Source organism: Heliangelus exortis, chromosome 13, assembly GCF_036169615.1.
Source record: "Heliangelus exortis chromosome 13, bHelExo1.hap1, whole genome shotgun sequence".
Lineage (NCBI taxonomy): Eukaryota > Metazoa > Chordata > Aves > Apodiformes > Trochilidae > Heliangelus > Heliangelus exortis.
Genome location: NC_092434.1, coordinates 13,527,303 through 13,549,262, shown reverse-complemented (window position 1 = coordinate 13,549,262; position 21,960 = coordinate 13,527,303). Strand labels below are relative to the sequence as shown.

Here is a 21,960-nt window from a genome sequence, read left to right as displayed (position 1 = left end):
TGACAGACCTCCTATTTGCATAGTGCAGCACTGTCCTATTTTACTCTCTCTTTCTCTGCAAATCAAATGGTATCTGGAATCACGGTGTGATATAGTTGAATCAACTCTCATCCATTATGTTTAAAGACCACAACACAGGGCATCTGTAAGATAGGCCTGTCCATATTTCTTGTGGCTCTGGTACTATTAAAGCTACTTAAGTGTCATGACGTGTTTATTTATGAGATCATCAAAGCCACTTAATAACATTCTCTTGGTTACTTGTTTACATCTGTGTAATACAGAGCCAGATTGTGCAGCCCCCAGTCACATCAGTGAGCACTTATTCATGCAAGTTGTGCCACTGACATAAGGGTTTCACAATCTGGTCCATAATGTATCAAAATACACGAGGCCAAGATCTTATCACTTACAATCATGTAAATCTGACTTTAATCCATTTAAGCTCCAAGTTAGGTTCCTAGATATAAATCAGTGAAATTTTGTTGGCTTCAGTATTTGATTCAGTGGAGCTCCTCTGATTTACTCTGAGAAGATCAGGTCCATTAGATTTGCAATTTAGAAATGCATTTGCTCCACTGCATGTATAAATGTTAGGATAGCTGAAATTAACATTGCCACAAAAAAGATTATTTTCAACACTGGCTATTAAAAGTATCTCTTTGCACAATCTAAACAAAAAGAATGGTGTTAGTTAGAAGCAAGAAGGTTAAGGAGTCACATACGTCTTAACCTTTACACTGGCTATGAGTACATCAGCTCCTACAAGATGAACTGCATTATAAAGTAAATAGATCTGCTTTAAAGAAAGGTCAGGACACATGTTCTGCTAAAATCTAATTTCAGTCTATTGCCCTATAACCTACTGCTCTCTGGAATACAACAGATATAATAGTAAAGAGCCTGCATTTAATTATCTGTGATATAAAGCCTCCTTATGCCCCTGAGAATATGCACAAGAATAATAGAAGGTATTTTCAAAATACTGTGTTCACTACTCTATAGTGATTACATTCTGTTTTAACTGTCTTTCCTCCATTCTGGAAATATAATTCTAGCACCTCTTGTGCCCTTAATCCACTGTTATATTAATTTTATCTTCTGAAAGACTGGATTGCTTCACAGATCTAAGGAAACTGAACTGCATAATGTTAGGTAGTTGCAGGTTCCTGCAAGCATATTAAGAGCAAGCTCTCCTCATCATCCTTATGCATTAATGGTTTGCTGCCTGTTTCTAGGATGAATTACATTAGGATTCAACATCTTAATAATATTAATTTTGCCTGATAGAAGCTAGAAGAACTTTAGAGTGAAGGGTTCTTGCCACAATCTCTGGCATAGAAACACCTAAAGATAATGTGTAGATGTAAATGCAAGAATAATTAAGATAGGTTTAGTCATGCTATAACTGATGTGCTAAATCAACATGTCATTTAGAAAGGAGACAGATAATCAGTTACCTTTTATTGCTGTCCATTCAAACATCTGCCTGAAATATTTAAACAATTTTCAGGAAACAAAAGAAAAACAACTATCTGGGGCCTAGATGTAAATGAGAATTTTTTGTCCTGTGTTTGGCACTGCCTATATCATTGCAAACTAGCATGTGCAAACTATATCCTGACCTGGTGTCATCTGGCTTAATTACTGAATAAATTAGAGCAAGTCCACTGAAAGGCAACAGCTGGGAATGAGGCCTGAACTGACCATCCTAATTCATCTTAACTGGGTCTCAGGAAGGAGTGTCCTGGAGGATGCTTTGAAAGTAGACAAACCCTAAGAATTAGCATTTTAGCAGAGTTTAAGGGGTATCTAATTTGTTTTTTGTGGATAGTTAAGGATCAGTTCCCTTTAGTTTGACTCCAGAAAATGATGGAGCTGATTGTATTCACAGTGCACACTTCTGCCATCATTCCTCTATTCATCACCAACTCCAGTATCTCAAGATATTTTTTTCAATATGTAGCTGAATTAAAACTCCATATATTTATCAAGTTATTTATACATATACTTCCCTGTAGTCTTTTCCATGGATGACAGTGGTAGCATTCTGTCATCTTTGAAACTCCTCATTCCAGGAGAAGAAACAAGATAGCCCTTAAAGCTGCCCCTAGAAAATGAACAGCCTGAATTCTTATATTTGTGAGTAACTTTCGAATTAGGAAATGTCTATGAGCTTTTTACACAGAAGGATGTGACTGTTCTTTCTTAAGAAGTGTCTCACCCTGTTGCTGTTGTGTTGGAACGTCCTTTGGTGGAGTTCATGGCAGAAGCTCCCTCTATCCTCTTGATACCAAGGTGCAGAGACGTCCTTCCATTCCTCAAGGTCCTCACTCCCGCCAGTCTGTCAGCAGCTGAACCACATGGAGAGTCTTTATTAAACGTTTTCCTGCAGGCTCCACCAGCCCCTGCTTGGTGATGAGTTCAGTAGCACTCTTTGAATCTTCCAAGGGGAAAAAAAAAAAAGTCACAAAATGGTAAATACTGATGTTTCTGTCCTGCTGCTTATCAGGCTCCTGGTCACATCTCAGCCGATCAGACTGAGGAAGGCGATGAGGCCTTCTGCAGGCACAGCCTGGGGATCACAGGCCCTGCTTCTCATGGGGGATTTTAACCACCCAGATATTTGCTGGGAGTCCTACTCAGCAGCCATTAACAGTCCAGGAGGTTCCTCCAGTGCATTGGTGATGATTTCTTGAGGTATTTGATGGAGGAGCCAACTAGGAGAGCAGCATTGCTGGTTGGTGTCCTGACCAGCAAGGAGGGCCTGGCTGAGGCACCGAAGGTTGAGGGCAATTTGGGTGCAGTGACCATGAGATGGTGGAGTTCAGGATCTTATGTGTGAGGAAGAGGATTCCAGGTAGAATCAGAACTCTGAACTTCAGAAAGGCCAACTTTGCCCTCTTTAATCAATTGTTGGGGAAAATCCTATGGGATAGGGTACTGGAGGGTACCCGGAATGGCTGGTTAATATTCAAGGATCACTTCTTCAGAGCTCAGGACTAATGGATCCCAATGGGAAGGAAATGAAGAAAGGGCACTAGGAGACCAGTATGGCTGAACAGGGCACTGCTGGGTAAACTCAAAAGGAAGAAGAGAATCTATAGATTGTGGAAGGATGGGCTACCCATGTGGGAAGAATATAAGACTGTTCCAGAATGCAGAGAAGCAACTAGGAAAGCTACAGCCTCCTTGGAACTAAACCTTGTGAGAGAGGTAAAGGACAGCAGGAAGGGCTTCTCTTCAAGTACATAGCAGATGAAACTAACACTAGAGGCAATGTAGGCCCAGTGCTGAGTGAGGTGGGTGCTCTGGTGACAGAGAATAAAAAGAAGGTGGAACTGCTAAACACCTTCTTTGCCTCTGTGAATACTGAGGGAGGATCCAGAGCAGAGCAACCAAGATGATGAAGGGAGTGGAACATATCCCCTGTGAGGAAAGGCTGAGGGAGCTCGGGCTCCACAGCCTGGAGATGAGGAGTTTGAGGGGTGATGCCATTAATGTTTATAAATATGTAAGAGGTGAATGCCAGGAGGATGGGGTCAAACTTTTCTCAGGTGTGACTAAGAATGAGACTAGGGGCCATGGTTATAAACTGGACCATAGGTGGTTCCATATAAATATTAGGAAGAATTTTTCCACTGTGAGGGTGACGGCACTGGCACAGGCTGCCCAGGGAGGTTGTGGCATCTCCTTCCCTGGAGATGTTCATAGCCCACCTGGATGTGTCCCTGTGTCACCTCCTATAGGTGACCCTGCTTTGGAAGGGGGGGGTTGGTCCTTTCCAGCCCCTAACTTTCTATGATTCTATGAAAAGTTCTTCACACCTGGTGAAAAGCCACAGTACAAAGTGAGTTACTGGGCCACAGGTAAATGCAGATTTATTTTAAATTTCTTTCCCATGTCTCTTTCAGGGATCACCACAAGGCCTACTTTCAGTCTGGGATTCCTCCTTTGTGGAAGAAAAGGGCTGAAATGACCCATGGTGGGAGAGGAGGCTCTGAGGGACCTGCCTTGTGGGCATTTTTCTGTCATGTTTGGTAAGTCCATAAAACTGTTGCAATCTGATGCACTTTGGAAGTTTAAAAGGTGTTAAGGCATATGACTGGGCTGGTGAAGCTGCTTTAATCATACCCAAAGGAGACCAATAAATTCCACCCAGAAGCAAGAAAAAGGCCTCTAATCCTCCTTTAGGGAGCATCTATATAACTAACTTCCCTATTCCAGTGCACTGAGACACAGCAGTCTCTGCAGAGACTCCTGCTTTTATGGTTTCAGGTTTTCTTAGAAACCTCAATACTTTCACACAGGAGAGTTCCTTCTGGGACATTAAAATACAGATCCCTAGGACCTCTCTTCCATTTCTTGCAAAATTAATGGTAATTGGCAAGAATAATTAGCAGGTTCAGTGCTTATTAGTCTTACTTTTTAAAAAATTTTGAAACAAATGTTTTTTTTCTTCCGCTGTAACTGATCATTTTAATTTCTCTTCCTTGTCTGTAATAAAAACTGACATTAAAGGATGCCTGAGGCAGTGTAATGAGAAAATGAAATTAGTTTTTCAGTTGGCTGGTCAAAAGCATTTTATACACAATAATAAACAGTTTATTTTATTCTTTTGCTTATGACATAATAAATGATGAAAATGGTTTCTTGAAACAGATATTGCCCACTTTGCTACAGAGACCTCAGGCTGGGATATTTGCCATTCCTGGGGTCGTGTAAAAACTCTGAGGAATGTTTGTCTTCTTGATGTGCTTTTCTTAACCTTTTTCATGTTGTATGCAACAGCTGATCTCCATATTGAGCTCAACCAAAAATTTAGGGCATTTTTTTTCTTCCTCCTTGAAGACTTTTCTCAGAATTACGGGGTCACTTATCCAGTGTAACCTAGGAGTAAATCTGTGTCAAGACATTTCTGAAGAGCTGCTCAGAGTTCCATACAATAATTGTGCTGTCTCATTTTCAAACTGTTCATTAACAGAGCAAGTCTGAGCAGGAGCACCAAGCAGCCAAGCAATGTCACTGCACTGGATGAGCCCATTCCTTCCCCTCAGTCTTCAAGCTTGGGGTGGATTGTCAGTGATTTGCCAAAACTCTTGATTATCAAACTGTCCACAGATTTCTGAGGCCATATTGAGCATGTCTGTAGGTGGTAGAGGAGGCTCAGATAGAAATTCTGAAGAACTGCTCAGGATTCAGTGACAGTCTGACCACTTGTGTCCCATTTCAGGTACCTTCCCCTGCATTCATATTTTGCAGGAATTTTAAATGCCTTTTCTTCACAGAAGCTCTTTCTGAAGTGAACATATGAGACTTCTTGAATTGTTCAGATTGGTTTAGATTTATTATAGCAGATTCTTCACAGCAAGAAATCAAAATAGACCAGTGGTGAGATGAACACATAACATATTGATAAATGTAGTTACATATATGAAATGGGCAAGAAAAAGAGAGAAAAGCTGAGTTTCTTGCGTATGATTCTTACAGTTCTTGACAGCTCAAACTCCCACATGCTTGAATAGTTCAATACTGGATTAGTGTGATGCCTGCTTGGCAGATCCTGTGGGGCACAGACACAGTAAGAAACATCATTCAGGATTCTGGGGACAGCTTGTAAATTGTCCAACACTACTGGCAATCCCCCTCCGATCAGAGCATCAAACTCAAACTAGAAGATGGAGCAAGGAGGGGGAAGGGGATGGGGACACTCTTATTTATGCTCCCATAATTTATATTGTAAATTGCAATTACCCCATTTCTGTAGAATAGTGCCAATGAAAGATTTCTTTGCAAAATAACATGAACTGCATTGAGCAAGCTAGGGCATGCTTAATTACAGTAGCAAGAAGGAAAAGCAAAATGGACATGTAAGGACTAGACTGAAATCTTGATTTTTAAAAATATTTCATTTTAATGAAGCCTATAGCAAAGCTGCTATTATATTTAATAAAGCCAGAGGGAGTTACCTATTAACATCAGGGTTTTTTCTCTCTGTCTCTCTGTGTTTAGGACAATGGAACAGTCTCACTAAGTATCTGCACAGCTTCCTTGTAAATGGCAAGTGATTATGTTGAATTGTACCCTTTTGGTGGAAAAAATAATCCACTGTTAAAACTATTGAAACCTTTGGGATCTTAACAACTGCACAAGTAATATTAATTTGCTACATTACATATTAATAGTAGCACTTTTATTATGTGCCATGATAATTTTCACTACAATAATCAAGATTTAAGAATAAGGAACCTGTCTGCATATTGCTACTCATAAACTTTTTCCCCACTTACATTACTAGGAGTATTCATGAAAGTGAAGATTGCATTTTGGTGGGACTGGCCTAAGGTAAGGCATGCTGAAACTGTATCATGGCTGAAAATTTTAACATATATGATGGGTATTTATTAGACACAGACATCTGACACTGCAGTGCTCACAAATCCAGAAAACAAACCCAAGCCATGGTGCAGTAGCTGGAAAATAACCTCAAGATCCAACATGAAGAATGGCATAAATTTGTGTTGGAAAGACTCCTCAAGTGGTCACCTGCTCCAGTTCCTATGGGCAGAACTGCTATGCCAAGCTTTCATTTATTTTTTTGAGAAGTGTTTTGGATCTGCCCTGTCTCCACGAAGTATTCCTCCACCTCCTTCCTCCTAAACATTGCAAGTTTAGTTTAATTTTTCTTCTTGAAGCCTGTGGAATTCAAATCCAGTTGAGGTGCCACTTTGCAGCAGGATATTATAAGGATAATTAAACAGCAGAAATGATTAACAAGGAATACAGTGATCTATTCATTCTTGAGTGTTGTTAAATCACAGTGCACTGTGATATGTGTATGCAAATTGCTTGGATGGATTACTGGGTGAGATTTGCTGGCCTTGGCTCACAATTACAAAGCTTGTTTGGAAACATCAGCTACAGATATTTTGTAACTACTTGGAAGCAGGTTGCTTTATATCCAGGTAACTGTGTCACTTCTCACATATTTGTGTGTGAGGAAGACCCAGGAAGATCCACAGAAACGTGACCCTTGTATCTGAGGTCCATTTTCCCTGTTGAATTTCAGCTATTTCAGTTTTCAGTGCATCCCTGCTGGGATGGGGCTGTGTAGGGTCTGACCTCAGCTGCACTTCCCCAGCTCCAAAGCCAAAAAAGTGTTTCCTTGTATCAGCCCAGTGCAGATCTAGAGAGGTGGAGGAAGGCAGGCACATGAAATTTCAAATCAAACTAATACAGGGAGTAAGATTTGCAGTTTGAAATTTTCCAAGCTGCAGATGAATAATCTTTTGTTATTTCAGATACTTCCTGAGAGCAATCTAATTTTGGAGGTGGTGAATTCCCCATCTGAAATTTCTGCAGTTGACATAATTATCCAGGAATTTTCTTCAGATACCTAGAAAATGTTTCAGCACACATGACAAACTTGAATTTGCACAGAACTATAAATAAAACAGAATAGGGATTGTTCCACAGATATTCCAGGTCTTTTTCCTCCAGTGATGAAAACTGAGTGTATTTATGAGGAAAACATAATTCATGCTACCTATTCCTTGCTTTTATAAAACCTTAAACAAATTCTAAATTCATGAGGGTCACTTTTTTTTGTTTGTTTGTTTGTTTTTCTTCTTTCTATGCAAAGGATGAAACTGTTTCCTAACTCATTTTCTTGACAATGAGCAAATTGGTATGCTAGCTAAAATAACATCTACCTTCGTGTACCATTTAATAAAAAAAAAATTCATTTTAGAAATACTATCCCAAAAATATTTTTTAATTCAAGTGTTTATCATAATTTATGTGACAAATAGAGTTAAGAGTTTCACTTGGCTTCCCCTTCCTGGGGTGTGCAGAAGAGGTCATGATATCTTCCACATGTCTCTAACTTTCAATAATTTTCTAGGAAGCCCAAGGTACAAGCAGAGTGACCTCCTTTTTATTTTAGAACTCAATTATAGAAAATAGAAATGTGGGAGGAAAAAAACCCAACCCTTTTTGAAGAGGAAGCAACCACTTTTTGGCACTCAGTATTGTTTCTCCCTTTCTGTCTCAGCCCCCGCTCAAGTGCCATGTCCATATGGATGAGGTTTATGGGTATATATGCCCTTCTAACATATCAAAATATTTACCTTGTGCATTTCAGTACAACATAATTAATTTTACTAACCTCCCATTCTCAGTAAGTGCCATCTGTCTTCGGGTTTCCAAGGCACTTGGATCTGATAAGTGAGCTCTTGTGTTAGCACTGTGACGGTCAAAGGTCCATGTCAGGTCAGGACCCCTGCTCTGTGGGAGAGATAAACTGATTTAAAACTACCAGAGGTAACAAGTAAAGGGAAAAATGGAATTATAAAGCTTATGAAATGTCACGGGATGTGTTGCAGCCTTTTGGACAAATGCTGGATGCAGTTAACCTGGAGGAAAGAGGGGGGGATCAAAGATCACCTGCTACTAGAAAAAGACCTGGTGCTACGGGTGAGTGGGACATAATGAGATCTTTTTAGCTGCATCAGCAATGATGCTTCAATTTCCTCGTAAGAGACTGGGAAGGTATAATTAGGAACGTTTATTCTTCCTCTACAGATTCAGCTTGTGAGCTTTATTTAGTACAATAAAAAAATCCAGAGAAATAAAGCAATCATATTTTGAATTCATAGTATAGCATTTGTTAATATTTGTCTGGTTTTGGTTATGCGGATAAATCACATAAATATTAGATGTGCAAGATACAAACCACAGCCAATTAAATGATAGTTAAGGTACTGTGGCAGACCTGATTAAATTGGTGTGTTATTAAGATTACACACCCAACATTCATGGAACAACATATCAGGTATGTACTGTGAAACTGAAAAAGAAGATTGCTGGAGTTCCAGTTAGCCAGATATGGCTCCCATCTGCTGAACACAAACACTGAACCTACTGAGGGAGTCCTGAAAATTGTCCCACCCACCTACAAAGGTGGCCTGTGTTTTCTTGGCTTCACTTGTGCCATTAAGAATAACAGCAGGAGCTATAGGGGAAAGAGTTTGGGTGCAGGTATCCTCCTTTCCTCCTCGAAAGGCTGTGCCCTGGTGAGGCTCTCACTGCAGTCAGGAAAAGGTGATGTTGGTGCTTTCCACGTGTCAGAGCAGGACATAGCCCTGGTCATTTCAGGGGCTCACAAGGATGAGCACCACTTCTTCTCTAGTTTCCCTAGTAAGAAGGGAAGGAGCCATTGAAGTTCAACCATAACTTTTAAAACCTTTAATCAAGTCCTGTAGTTAAGAACAAGTTGTGCTGGGAAAGGTTTTGGCTTTTTTTTTGTTTTGTTTTGTTTTGTTTTTTTTTCAAATGTCAAATCTGGCACAGTGTTTAACATGGTACAGCCAAATTAGTATTAGCTGTTCTCAAATGCTTTCCCTAAGGTGTATTGATGTGAACAACTGAAGTTATTAAGGAAAAGTGGACTAGTTAAGAAAATGTAACTAAAATGGTGATAGATTTAGAAGCAAATAATTGTAGTAATTACTGTCTACCATATTTTTCAGCACTGCATTTTGAGACATCTGTTAACATCATCAGGAAGAGTTGTAATGTTGTGCAGTAAATAATTCCTGTGGGGTTTCCATCCATCTGAAAAAAAGGATCAAAATAAGGTATGGTTTGTTTTGGTTTTTTTTGCCTAAAAAAAATTTCCATTTTTGGATTAGTAGAAGGGTGATTCTGCAAAACCTAAAAAAAAAAAAAAAAAATCTGAAGGAAATGCTTGTGTTTGAAATTTTAACTAGAAATCAATGAAATCAATACTCATTTCATCTTCAAACATTTGCTGGTGTCTTCTAAGATGGTATTATAAACTTTGCACAGTTTGGATCTGGTCTTTTGTTCTTCTGTAAGATATTTGTACTAGAATAGAATTGCTGGGAAATGCAGCCCAAGGACTGGATAACTCACTATTTCTAAAGCTGATACAAGAGTCTCACAGTTGCAGCATCTCCCCAGGTACACCACGCATGGATGGCTTCTGTTTCTGCTCTGCCAGCCTTTCCAGCATATACAAAGTAAAATTGCATTATCTTGGCACTTCCTATTTTAATTTCTGCATGGCTAGGTTGCTTTTCTTCTCCATTTTTGTTAAGAAGGGATGGAGTGGTGCAGAGTTTTGCTAAGCTTTGCCAGGAGATGTTTCTTGCCTATCAAGAAAATTGGGCAAAAGTATGATCAGACAAGTGTGCACATTTGCCATCTTGCTCTGCTCTTGCAGTGCCTTCTCTTTTGTCAGAGATAATAACATCAGGGAGATGACCTTCTGAGGTAAACCACACATTTATTTAGTGTCTGAGCTCTGCTGGCATGTTGGTTGAAGTATGATCTTTGTCAAGCCCAGAGATGTAATTACCCTGAGAGTTAATGCTAATTGGTTTATTGAGTTTAATTGGATATCATTAAAAATGCTGTCTTCTTATATAGGAACTAAGACAACATTTTTCTAGAGGAAGAATGATGATTCTTACCTTATTATTCCTATACAACCTAATTTTTTAATCATTATTTCTACAAGAGATTTTGGGTGAACAAGGTCTACCACTGAGGATATTTTATTTTTAGTTCTGTCTACTACTCTTAACCTTTACCAAAGTTTTTGGTGAAGAACTTGATAAAATATTTGATATTGCTAAGGTTAATTACAGTTTCAACTGTGACAAGGGACATGCTGTAAATGATTTAAAGAATAATAAAACCAGAGAGGTCAAAAGAGCTGATAAATGAGGTTTCAGTCATAATGAATAATGAGGAGGAATAATCAGGCAGTTTTAGCAATGATTATCAGAAATTAACATGTGATGTCACTGAAGAGTTTCAGCTGCTGTGAGATGGAATTGCTGATAAATTTTTGAAATAGGGTCAGCTTAGAATTAGCAAGGGTATTTTTTTTGTCATTGCTAGGGCTGCAGCTGAGTATGGGATGTGTTACTGAAGGACACAGCAGCTCAGATGGTCCAGGATAATGTAGGAGGTAGAATTTTGGGTTTGAATTTGGTGAAAATTAGGAATATGACAACATTTGAGCTTGTTTATTTGTAATGAAGACATCTATTAAAACAGCATAATCCTTTCAGGGGTCATAGGAAAAAAAAGAAATTTAAAACCAAATAAAAATCTTGGGCATGTGTTGAGTTACAGTTAGCTACATTATGGCTGGAGAACTGAAATTCTGGGGAACTGTTCACTAACTATTTTGTACCATTTAAGTAGACCTCAAAAAATAGCCCATATTTTTTTCTGCTATTCTAACATTTAGGACTCTGGATGTCTTTCTATTTAGTTCATTTCAGATGTGATAGATCTTGACAAGAGTCCAACCCCCCCCCTGTTTTGCTGATAACATGCACCTGGCTGCAAGGAGGAGGGCACTGATAGCTTCTCTGAACACTGGTGAAATCTCAACACTGGTCAGAATTTAAGTTGTTTTCACCACTCTTGCAAGTAAAATTCTGAAGAACTGGGTCCAAATGTGGTAATATGTAGAAGACAGGGTATATTGAGCTTCCCAGTTATTCAGAATACATATGATGCTGTGACGAAGTAAATAAGAATAGTGATAAACCTCTCATGAACTCAATAAACCTTTATAAACCTCTATTTACACTTTCTATCTAATATTAAAAATGTAGTAGTGTTTCATGCCACTCTAAGGCCTCTTTGGTTGGTTTCCTTAATGTTTCTGATTCATGGTTACTACGGCAACTCTGGCATTGGAGGAATAATGATATTTGTTATTTACTTAAATTTAAAAGATTTTCTTGTATAAAGATATTTATTAATATTAAAGATACTTGCTGCACTTCCATTATAAAATTTAGTTTTGAAATATTACGGTACAAAATACAAGAAATTCTTCCTACCATCTTCTATATTTAAACTACAGACAACATGAAGCAATTTTTCTCCCAGAGATGTGAGGCAAAGTGAGTCCATATAAACATAAGCCAAAATTTAATAGCATAATTTAATCTGAAATTCAAAAGCATTTATGTGGGAATGTCCCCATCTCTTATCCACTTGATCAGCCACATATAAACCTCTGTCCCAAGACAAATGTTGGTATAACTGCCTTGCACCGGGTGCTTGGGGTTAAAGAAAAAGCCCGGGCTGCTGAGAGATGATTTTTGCAGGTGAGCCCAGCAGAGTTTCCATTGGAGTCAGCTGAGTCTCATTTTGACTTTAGCTAAGTTGGGCTGATGGGAAGTTATAAAGGGGTTCATTGTAAAGCAGGGGGATGAATTTCACTGTTAAGCTTGTTTTCCCATTTTCTAGCTGGAAGTTGGAAGGATTTGAAACTCATTCGGGGATTTGAAACTTCAGCAGTTTCTCTTCCTCTGATTTACTTCAGCCAGGCAAAGAATATTTTCAGGCTGCATTATGACCTTAATTCCTCCATATGGCCCATTATCTGCTCATTATTGAGCTATAATAAACATGGAGTCCTTCAAGGACTTTTTGCTCCCCAAATCATTTTAAGAATGAACACCAGCAATATTGAATTGAGGACATAGTGTCAAAAGGAATAATTTCAGGGTAAGTAGAGTTTCATTTGAATTATGACCACATCTGGGATATATGGGTGTCATTAAAAAGGGAAAAAGCAAGTCTGGAGATTTTATTTAAGTGTGAGCTTAAAGGGGGATCCTATCAGTCATTATAGCAGTCTTATAGCAAAAGTAGCCATAACAGTATTGTATGATTTCCTGGATAATTTGTAGTATAATAAATTAGATAGCACAAGTGAATATGTATGACCAGCAGCAGCAAAGAAGTTACATAAATAAAACAAAGTTAATTAAAATGTTAGCAAATATAAATAATCCAAGGTTAGTGAACATTGTTTCATTTTAAATTAATAAGTATGCAAAGGTAATGTTTATAATTAAAGCTATAATTTATCTTCATGCTCTGCCTGTTTAATAACAGTGGTAACATAATGTTACATGCAGAAATGTAGTAATAGATTTGTTTAGCACTGACATTATAAACAAATGTCTCAGTCTATTTATTCTAAGTTATGATACAGATTCTTCTCACATGCATCTGATGGCCTTTAAACCATTTAAAATGAACTACATTAATGTAATCTAATCTTGGTACTGAACGTAACATTTCAGTTTGAATTATCCAGAATCCATGATCCATTTTATTACTCACAAAGCACTTTATACATTTATGATAATGGCAAACCTTGCTCTGTTATTTAAATCCCATTTCAGATGGGATTTCTCTTATTATTTTATTTTTTAAAACATTTTTGGTAGTAAAATACAAATAAAGAAAAGTCAACTCTCAGTAAGGCCTTTAGCAAAGCAAACAATTCAGCTTTTTATGACATTAGCAAATAATAAAGAAAAGATCTGACATTTACACTTGATGAAATGTTATGCTATTACAGAGATGAAGAAAAGGGAATGGAAATCACACATGATAAAACCTGTCCATGAAATTCAGACAAGTCTTAAAAATAACCACTGCTAAATATTTTGGGAGTTCTCTTACTTTATTGAGGTCTGCATTTTACTGGAAAAATCTGCCCTTAAAAGTCAGTTCTTAAACACATGCAAATACTCCAGTTGGAATCATTCTCATAAAATAATAATGAGAGACTTCAGGGGATTTATTCATGTAAGGAAGAAGGCAACCTAACATGGAATAGAAATATTCAAATAGAGGTTTGTAGGAATTAGAATTGATTTGATATAGTAGTCATAAGAAACAGATTTCGTTTTCCTGAAAACTTCTGGCAAATAGTCTTGGAATTTGCATTTAATCAACTTGATTTTGAATTCAAAGTGTCTGGTATTTATAGTTGATCTTGATTTTCAACTTGTGTGCCCATGGCTGTATTTCTGGTGTTAGCATATTACATGTGATGCTAGGAGCAGTTATGCATATTAACTTATTGCAGTCAAATTAATTTATAGTTAATTCATGCTTTCCATAGATGGAATCACATGCATAAAAATAGTGCACATGAGACCTATACCTGAGGTGAGCAACTACTACCACCTTCCTTTAAATAATAAGTTAAATTGATCAAGTATCAGATTTATTTGACTTGACTTTGAAAGCACATTTCAGGCTGGCTTTCCTCACCTACTTTGTTAGCATCATGATGACACAGAGCTGCAGAATTAGGTAACCAGGTCCTACACAAAGCAGTGCCCAGCATATTGAAATAGCCCCATATCAGTAATCAGAGCTTATCTGATCAACTGATTGGTCTAAAATAAAAAAAAAAAAAAAAATTACAGTGAAAGGTATTGAGTGTCTGAATGCTAAACAGTAAATTAAAAGAACATTCTGGATTTTATGGGCTTTCTTTACCTCTGGTATGGCACAAAAATGAGCTCCACAGTAAATATGTATGCATAAGACCATTATTAAAAAATTGCCATTTTAAGAAAGCATTTTTACCATCCTATCATTCACCCCTGTGGGAAAGCTTATCTTTTGAAAACTTCACCTTCGATGTGATACCCAGCAGAACTTAGTCCTTAACAGAAATAATTCATGAATGTGTCTTTTCCCTTTGAATCTGCACATTAGCAAGGGGTTTCAGTAGGGACATAAAAGACTGAAATACAGGTGATGTTATAAAAGAAAAAAAATTCTCATCACAAAACTAAATCTAATTTAAAAGCATTTCATTATACTACAAGAATAATAAATGAGAATAAAAAATCTACTGAAGCATGGAATGTAGGGAATTTCACGAAGCTCTAATGAGTAAGAAAATAGGTTATAAATAGGTAAATCTGGTGGTGCTTTAAGAAATTATATACAAGGAAATAATGGAGGCAGAGTGTCAGGGGTAGTGGGATTCACAGGGTGGCTCTCACTGAGAATTTGTTGTCCTGGGAAGTGTCCCCCTGTAGGGTTTTGAGGCATGTACACAATGTTTGGCCAAGAAGATCCATTAGATCTGACCACAGAGGAGGATTAGGAGCCAGGAGCTCCTGCCTCTTAATTTTCCATCCTGAGGCTGGTTCCTCCAGTTGTGTTGGACAATTTATAACTGCTCAGAGGCATTTTCTTGTTCTAGGTGGGAAGTCAGTAATAGGTTATTTCATTATCCATTAGTTTGGATGGTATCATTTAGCTGATGGCCATTGAATGTCTTTACAATATGCCATGCATTTGGTGTACTTTTTCCTGTCATTATTAGGACAGAGTAAAAGAATATTCAGGCCACTATTTTCTAGATGCTTCATTATGACAATAGGGAAGCTTCCCCTCCCCTGGTTACTTTAAATACTGTATGTCAGAACAAAACAGAAAAGAACATTTTTACAAGAAGATAAACAGCAGGTTTCGGCTGTATCGTTTTCTTTAAATGATTTTTTTATAATAGGACACAAAACAAGAAAGGTACCCTCAGAAGTGGCACAACACTATTTTCATGTTGATTGCAGTAAGTGCTGAGACTAAAGTGTATTCTGTGTAAAATCAATGTTTGAGGGGGGAGGAAAGAAAAATAGCAGCACAAAGACTTTGGGATTTATCCTTTTAGTGCCTCTCAGGGAACAAAGCCATGCCCAGCAAGGGCAGGAGCAGAGGCCAGGAGCAAGGAGGTGGACAATGGGAAGGCTATCAACTGGTTGAAAGGGGTAATGCAACAGGAAGAGCATCAGGAAACATCTTTATTAATTTTAGCATATATTTACTTTCCTAAATCTTATATGTTTGCTCGACCTTGATGACATTCCGTGATATCCTTGCAGATTTGTACTGAACATCTCCCTTCAGGATAGTGAAAAAAGAAGGTTGAGCTGTAAAAAAAAAAAAAAAAGAAAACATCCCCAAACCCCCAAAAACCCTTTAAAAACAAAGGGAAGACAGGAAAGCTTGGTACAAACCTATTGGTACTGCCTGATAACACCTGAAACTGTTAGTCGCAAAGCCCCAGATACAATATAACCAAATTACTCCCATACTCTTTTACTAGAGAAATCTTTTTCCCTTTCTTCTTCAGGAAAACCTTTCCTCATAATTAAGGCAGGCCTGGGGAACTGTGATCATTTCAGCGCTTTCATTTTTAGAAAGACTGTTTAATATTTATAAAAATCTCATGTTAAGTTTATGCACCTGTCAAAATACTAAATTATATGATAGTGATTGCAAAATGAGCTATTTATCAGACAGATGTCTCTTCCAAAGCTGGAGTACATAGCTAGGGAGGGGGAGATCCCCTCCTGCTGGGCAGGGGTTTGTTTAACCCTGCTGGCTCCCAGAGCTGTGTGGGCTGCAGGAGCCCTGCCAAAAAAATGCCCTGTCCACCACGGGAGTAAAAGCTCTGATAACTTCTTAAATAAAGGTTTGTGAAGCACGAGCCACTATTCTGATCTATAGCTCACCCTCACATTTCCTGCTGCGTTCCCCAAACTTGCCTTGTTTTGGTATCAGGTGGCTTCTTTGTTTCCAGCTGTGGCCTTAGAAGTGAAAAAATAATGTGAGATCACATTTTAAGTGGAATATAGATGTTCTCACAAAGTAATTCTATAATCAATAGCTTTGTAGAATAACGCTAAGATGTGTTAAAAGTCTGACCTCGATGGGCTGTAAATTGTAACTGAAATGTGATGTGGTTTTTTTTCCAGGAATAGGTCAGGGTTTCAGGAGCCTGAGTTAAGGGGCAGAGCTCTAGGGAAAGATTGCAGGAGGAAAGGGTGGAGATGTGACAAGTCGGGTAACACAGGGCATTACTAATGCCACAACCTACAGGAGTTTAAGCAGTCTGCTATAACTTTGTCCAGATGTCTCTGAATTTATGCCTTGTGTTTGCTGACTTTTTGCAGGGCACCCCTTTGCCTCTGGGCCACCTGGGCTGCTTGTGCCTCTGAGAGGTGTGCAATGCAGGGTCTTGTTTTCATCTTTAATGAGCAGTCCTTGAGCATCAGGAACTCCTCCCTGAATTTACAAACCTAGATATATAGTAAAAAAAGTATTCTGGTCCCAGACCTGAGATGTTTGGATCTGGCATCTAGAAAATGTAGTGCCTTGTCTCCAGCAAGGCTTCTTGTACAGGCTCTCAGAGAAAAATTCAGTGTCTCTGTGTCCAAACTGATTTTTTTTTTTTTTTTAAAGTATTTATTTATGAAGAATAGTCTGCATGGGCTTTGCTCTGCTTTAAAGAGAATTTTTTTGGTAAATACAACTAAGACTCTCTAATCCTTGTTATAACAAACTCCCCTGATCTGAACAAGTGTATATCACAGTTGCTTTTCCTCCTGCTTGAAGCATGGAGCAAAATTTCTCAAATGCAAATCTGTAATACTTTGCTACTAACCTGCCTTGAATCTCTGGCAATCAAGGAAACCAGCAGCCACTCTCTGGCTGGTAAATCACCACCAGTGCTATCTAAAGCAGACAGCAAAAACTTGGTAAATGTATGTTTGGAAGCATGCAGCTTTTAAAAATAATTCTCAAATTCAAAAGCCATTGGGGAATTTTGCAGAAATTATAGAAATACATTAGCATAATAGAAACAATGCACTGTATATCATTTGTGTGTACAGCATATCTGTCCTTATTCCAGCTGCTTGATGCATATATTAGATACACTGGGGAGAGAAATAGTTTTTTACTCAGTTTGTATTTGTTTTGATTCTGTGTGATGGATTATGAATTACCATGCTACTGATACACCTATGCAAAAATGCAATGCAGTAGATGTCTAATTATGAACTGGAGTGAAAATGAATTATAACTCCTCCTGATACTTCTTATGATTTGCTGCATTATAAATAACAGTGATTTATTATTGTTTCACCTACTGCTCTGCTAGTGATGAATCATAATAGTAGATCATCATAATTCTGAAATCAGAACAGAGCTGTTTTGTCTTCCATATAATTCAATTTTAACTCCACTACTGAGGTTGTTGAGTATCACAATCCATCTACTTTACATTGTGTTTTATTAGAAAGAAGATATGTTAATATATTTTGTATCTGCTTCTTAGACTTCTCTATTAAACTGTCCAACATACCTTTTGATCATCTCATTATGCTTTCAGCATGGCAATTGCTGATAAAAATAGGTGATTGAGGACCTGCAGCCACAAGGAAGACTTCCAATTCCATTTGTACTATATATTTAAAACAAGTTAGTACAATTAGTGCACATATTAGTGCACATATTTAGATCCACATGATAGCACCATAGTGTCCAGTGATTCAGTAATACTTTTCCTTTACACATTTAGTCCCTGCTAGTGCTTTGCATTTGGTTAGTTCATATATTGCCTTCCTCTTAATATAGTGGGGCTGGGTCTCCTCCAGAGAGTCCTCAAACAGTGACACAGCCTGGATGAGGATCTTGTCTCCTCTGTGTGAGTGTTTTCCTGAGCTGTTCACCTCAGCAGTGAGAAGCCTCATGTGAAGCAGCAGCATCCCTGACATGGGTCCAGCCTGCGGTAGCTGCACAAAGCCTGGATTAAATCTGACCTAAGGGAGAGCATTTTTATCCAACAAGTTCACTAAGGATTTCATTCAGAAGACTCTCAGTCTCCTCTCCCTCTTTCTGCTACCAGATTCCCTTCACATGGCTGTGATATAATTCTTTGCTTTCTCTTTTGGTGCTTTAGCAACCTGCACTCCCCTACTTGCTAAGGACCCTGGCACCTCACTGTGGCAGATTCTATATAGCTAGAGAGTGGCTGAAGCAAGAATCTCAGTGGCAGTTAATAAAAACTTTATATTTGAAATGAAATCCTTCCCCAGGGAGGAAACAGCCTTCTTTGGCTTCACTGGTAGGAAGAGCAGGAGCTGACAGATCTTTTGGTGGAATAGATCAGGCAGCATTGGTGGTTGCTGTGTTTGCACAGAACCCTTGTTGCTGCCAGTGACGGGCTGTTTTTTAAGGGTGGTCACCCCCAGCTATAAATATATAGCTTAGTCTTTTAAATATCCATTTGATTTTAATAATCTTATTCATTTGGTTGGTGGCTACATCCAGATATCTCAGCTTATTCTGCAGCTTCCTTTCCTGGGATGGGTGAGATGCAGCCAGCCCACGGTGAAGCAGTGTCCAGTTCCTTGGATGCTGCTGTGCACCATTGCCTAAAACACAGTGTTATCATGGACATCTGTCCTAGATGGCTGAGTTTCTACTTTTAAAGGCTATGAATGGTTCACTGAAACTCTAAAACTCATATAGTTTATTTCAGTAGTTAATTATTATCTTAGTTAAAAAAAAAAAAAAAAATTTAGGCTATTCCTAGCTTAACAATTAAGAATTTGATAGTTACCTTCTTTCTCTGTCCTCTGCTCATGGGCAAACAGGGTGGGTTTGGTTGTTTGCTTGAAATAATTTCTCCAAGCATACTGCAGTCCATAAAATGTTTCCAAATGTTTTTCTGGCTGTTTACATTTCAAAACTGGAGTTTTTCTGCCTGGACATAACACCTACAATTTCCCTGACACCTTATGCACCGCAGTACTTCTTAAATTTGAGAGAATTAATATTTATGATGCCAAGTGCATTTTCTCTGAATATTCTGCAACATCAGTTCAAAATATTTTTTATGACTGTGTCTACCATTAACTTGTAAATATATGGAAAGCAGGCACAAACAGAATAATTGTGTGGCTGCATTCACTCAGTTCCTTTTGTAATGAGAGTTTATCTCGCCTCCCAGCTACTGGGGACCCTCTGAGAAGAGCTGGATTGTGTCCCACCCACTCAGGAACACGATGCTGAGGCCCACTGCAAACCCAGAGCCAGAACTGCCACTGCATTGCAGCTCACTGAGAAGGTGACAAAAGGAGGTGAGAATGGAATGGAACAGAGTGTCCTACCTTTGTCACAAGGTCAGTCCTCCTAATTGCACCTGCATAAATAGGAGGGTGAAAGAGAGTCTCTTACATCGGGGTTGTCCAGTTTATGTGCTCTGTAGATAATGAGAAGTGGGTGTCTGGAGCTGTCTTTGGAATATTCCTCAACTGCTAATTTCTTTAAGTGCCCATGAGAAGGGAGTATGTTAACCAGTCAATATAGCTTCACTTTTTTCTTTCCCATTATCCTTTTTCTTAGATTTCTTAGCCATTTTATAGGAAAGGAAATGCACATAAGTTGTATATACAGTTCTTATTTTATTGAAGAGAAGTACATAAAGCATCTGAAAACTTTCACTAAACCAAAAATATAATAGACCTCAGAAATCTGGGAAGAAATTAATAAGTATAAAAAAAAAAAAAAAAATAGAAAACCCTAGAAGCACAGCTGAAATGTGTATATATACAGCTTTAAAGCTCCTGCTTTACTACTGAATAAATAACTCCTTGAGCAATAATTTATTTGCATGCTGTTAATTAGAAGCATAATTAATTTTTGTAGATTATAAATAATGGTGCGCAAAATGTCATTCCCAGCAGATCAAATGGAAATAATATAAACATTCTTAAAAAAAAATAATAGCTTGCAATTGAACTGATTTAAATTAGTTAAGTTTTTTTGTGATGTCTTGTACTAATGAAAACGATAAATTTGTGTTTGAAGTTGGTAATTTATTGGTAAAATGCAAGGGTTCATTAATCATTCTGCTCTCTTTTATACTTGGCACATATGGAAAGAAAATCTCTGTGTTTATCACTGCTTCAAATAAACAGTAGCATAAGTAGATTATTCCCAACAGAAAGATTTTTCCCATACCCTAATCTCAGAGCAATCATTCACTGATCTAAATGAGCAGTTACTTAAACCACAAAGAAAGGATGCTAATTAGCTAAGGAAAACTGGGCAAGAGTATTTAATTTAAAAAACAAAACAAAACCCAAGACAACCAAATTAAAAAGGCACTATTTTTTTCCCCTCCTATTTCTAATGTATTATTTGCCTTCAGTTTACTTGGAAGCTGTCTCTGTAACAATATCACACTTAGGTGTATCTTCTCAGGAGGAAGAGTTCTTACAAACTTCTCTGCCTGGAAGCTTTGGTTTTGTAGCCTCCACTCAGCTGTGGTTATACCTCTTGCTTCCCAGTTAATTTAGGTATGGATTGGGCTAGAAGTAGGCATGAACTTGAGCCAGCTTTGCTTTCTGTAAGCAGGGAGGATGGATCTGGGTCTGTGTGAACTCTAAACACTTTAAAACATGGATGTTTTAGTTTTCTATGGATGTTTCATTCCTCTAGGTCCAAGTAGCTCCTAACAAGTTATGTGCCTGAGAAAGAAATATTTTTAGCTTTGGTGCAAAGAAGAATCTGCATCTTATGAAGTATAAATAATTTCATAACTCTGCCAGGCTTGTAGGTAATGTTGGGTCTCTGGCTAAAGAAAACAAAAGCTGCCATGAAGGCAGATTGTTCAGATTCATTAGATCTTCTCTGATGGGAGCTGTTTGCTTCCTGAGCCATGTCCTGCAGACTTGTTCAGGGAATATGCTCTGTTCACCATCAGATCCTGGCAGCCTCCTCTGGTGATCTGGTCAACAGTGGGAATAGTTTGGTGGTATGCAGAGACAAGGAAGGAGGCATTTGCCCCCCAGCCATGGGAAATCTCGTTCCTAGGGTCTGTCCTGGTCACATACCTGTCCCTATTCCACATCCCAGTAGCACTGGGAAGGATTGGGATTACACTATCTGCTGGCATGGGATTTGTGTGTGTGTCTTAGTCTCTGGTCAAGCACATCTAAGTGTAGGTAACATAGCTATAGAAGGGCTTCCACCATGAAGCTTTCTGGAATTTCTGGTCATCCATAAGGGTAGATTTCTGTGCTTGAAGCCTGACTCCATCACAGCATCTTTGCAGTGCTCACTGTCCAGTTGGTGCAAGAGGTGCTGTGTCCTGGAGGCACAGCTCATCTTATTTTTTGCTGTTATCTTCAGTACTGTGAGGTTCTGGTAGTAGACATCATGAGAAAAGAGGCAATAACCAACAGAAAACAAGGGTAGTCCAACATTTGCAAGGATTTAAAATTTAGTTTTCAA

At 38.3% G+C, this 21,960-nt stretch overlaps 1 long non-coding RNA gene across 1 annotated transcript in view; it reads left to right on the top strand.

Moving 5' to 3' along the window:
- Positions 1-21,960, top strand: part of LOC139801884 (uncharacterized) — a 421,250-nt gene that overhangs the window by 14,299 nt on the left and 384,991 nt on the right. Inside the window, exon 2 of the long non-coding RNA XR_011728379.1 lies at positions 3,915-4,040. This is a non-coding gene — a long non-coding RNA (uncharacterized lncRNA). The remainder of the gene's footprint in view (positions 1-3,914; positions 4,041-21,960) is intronic.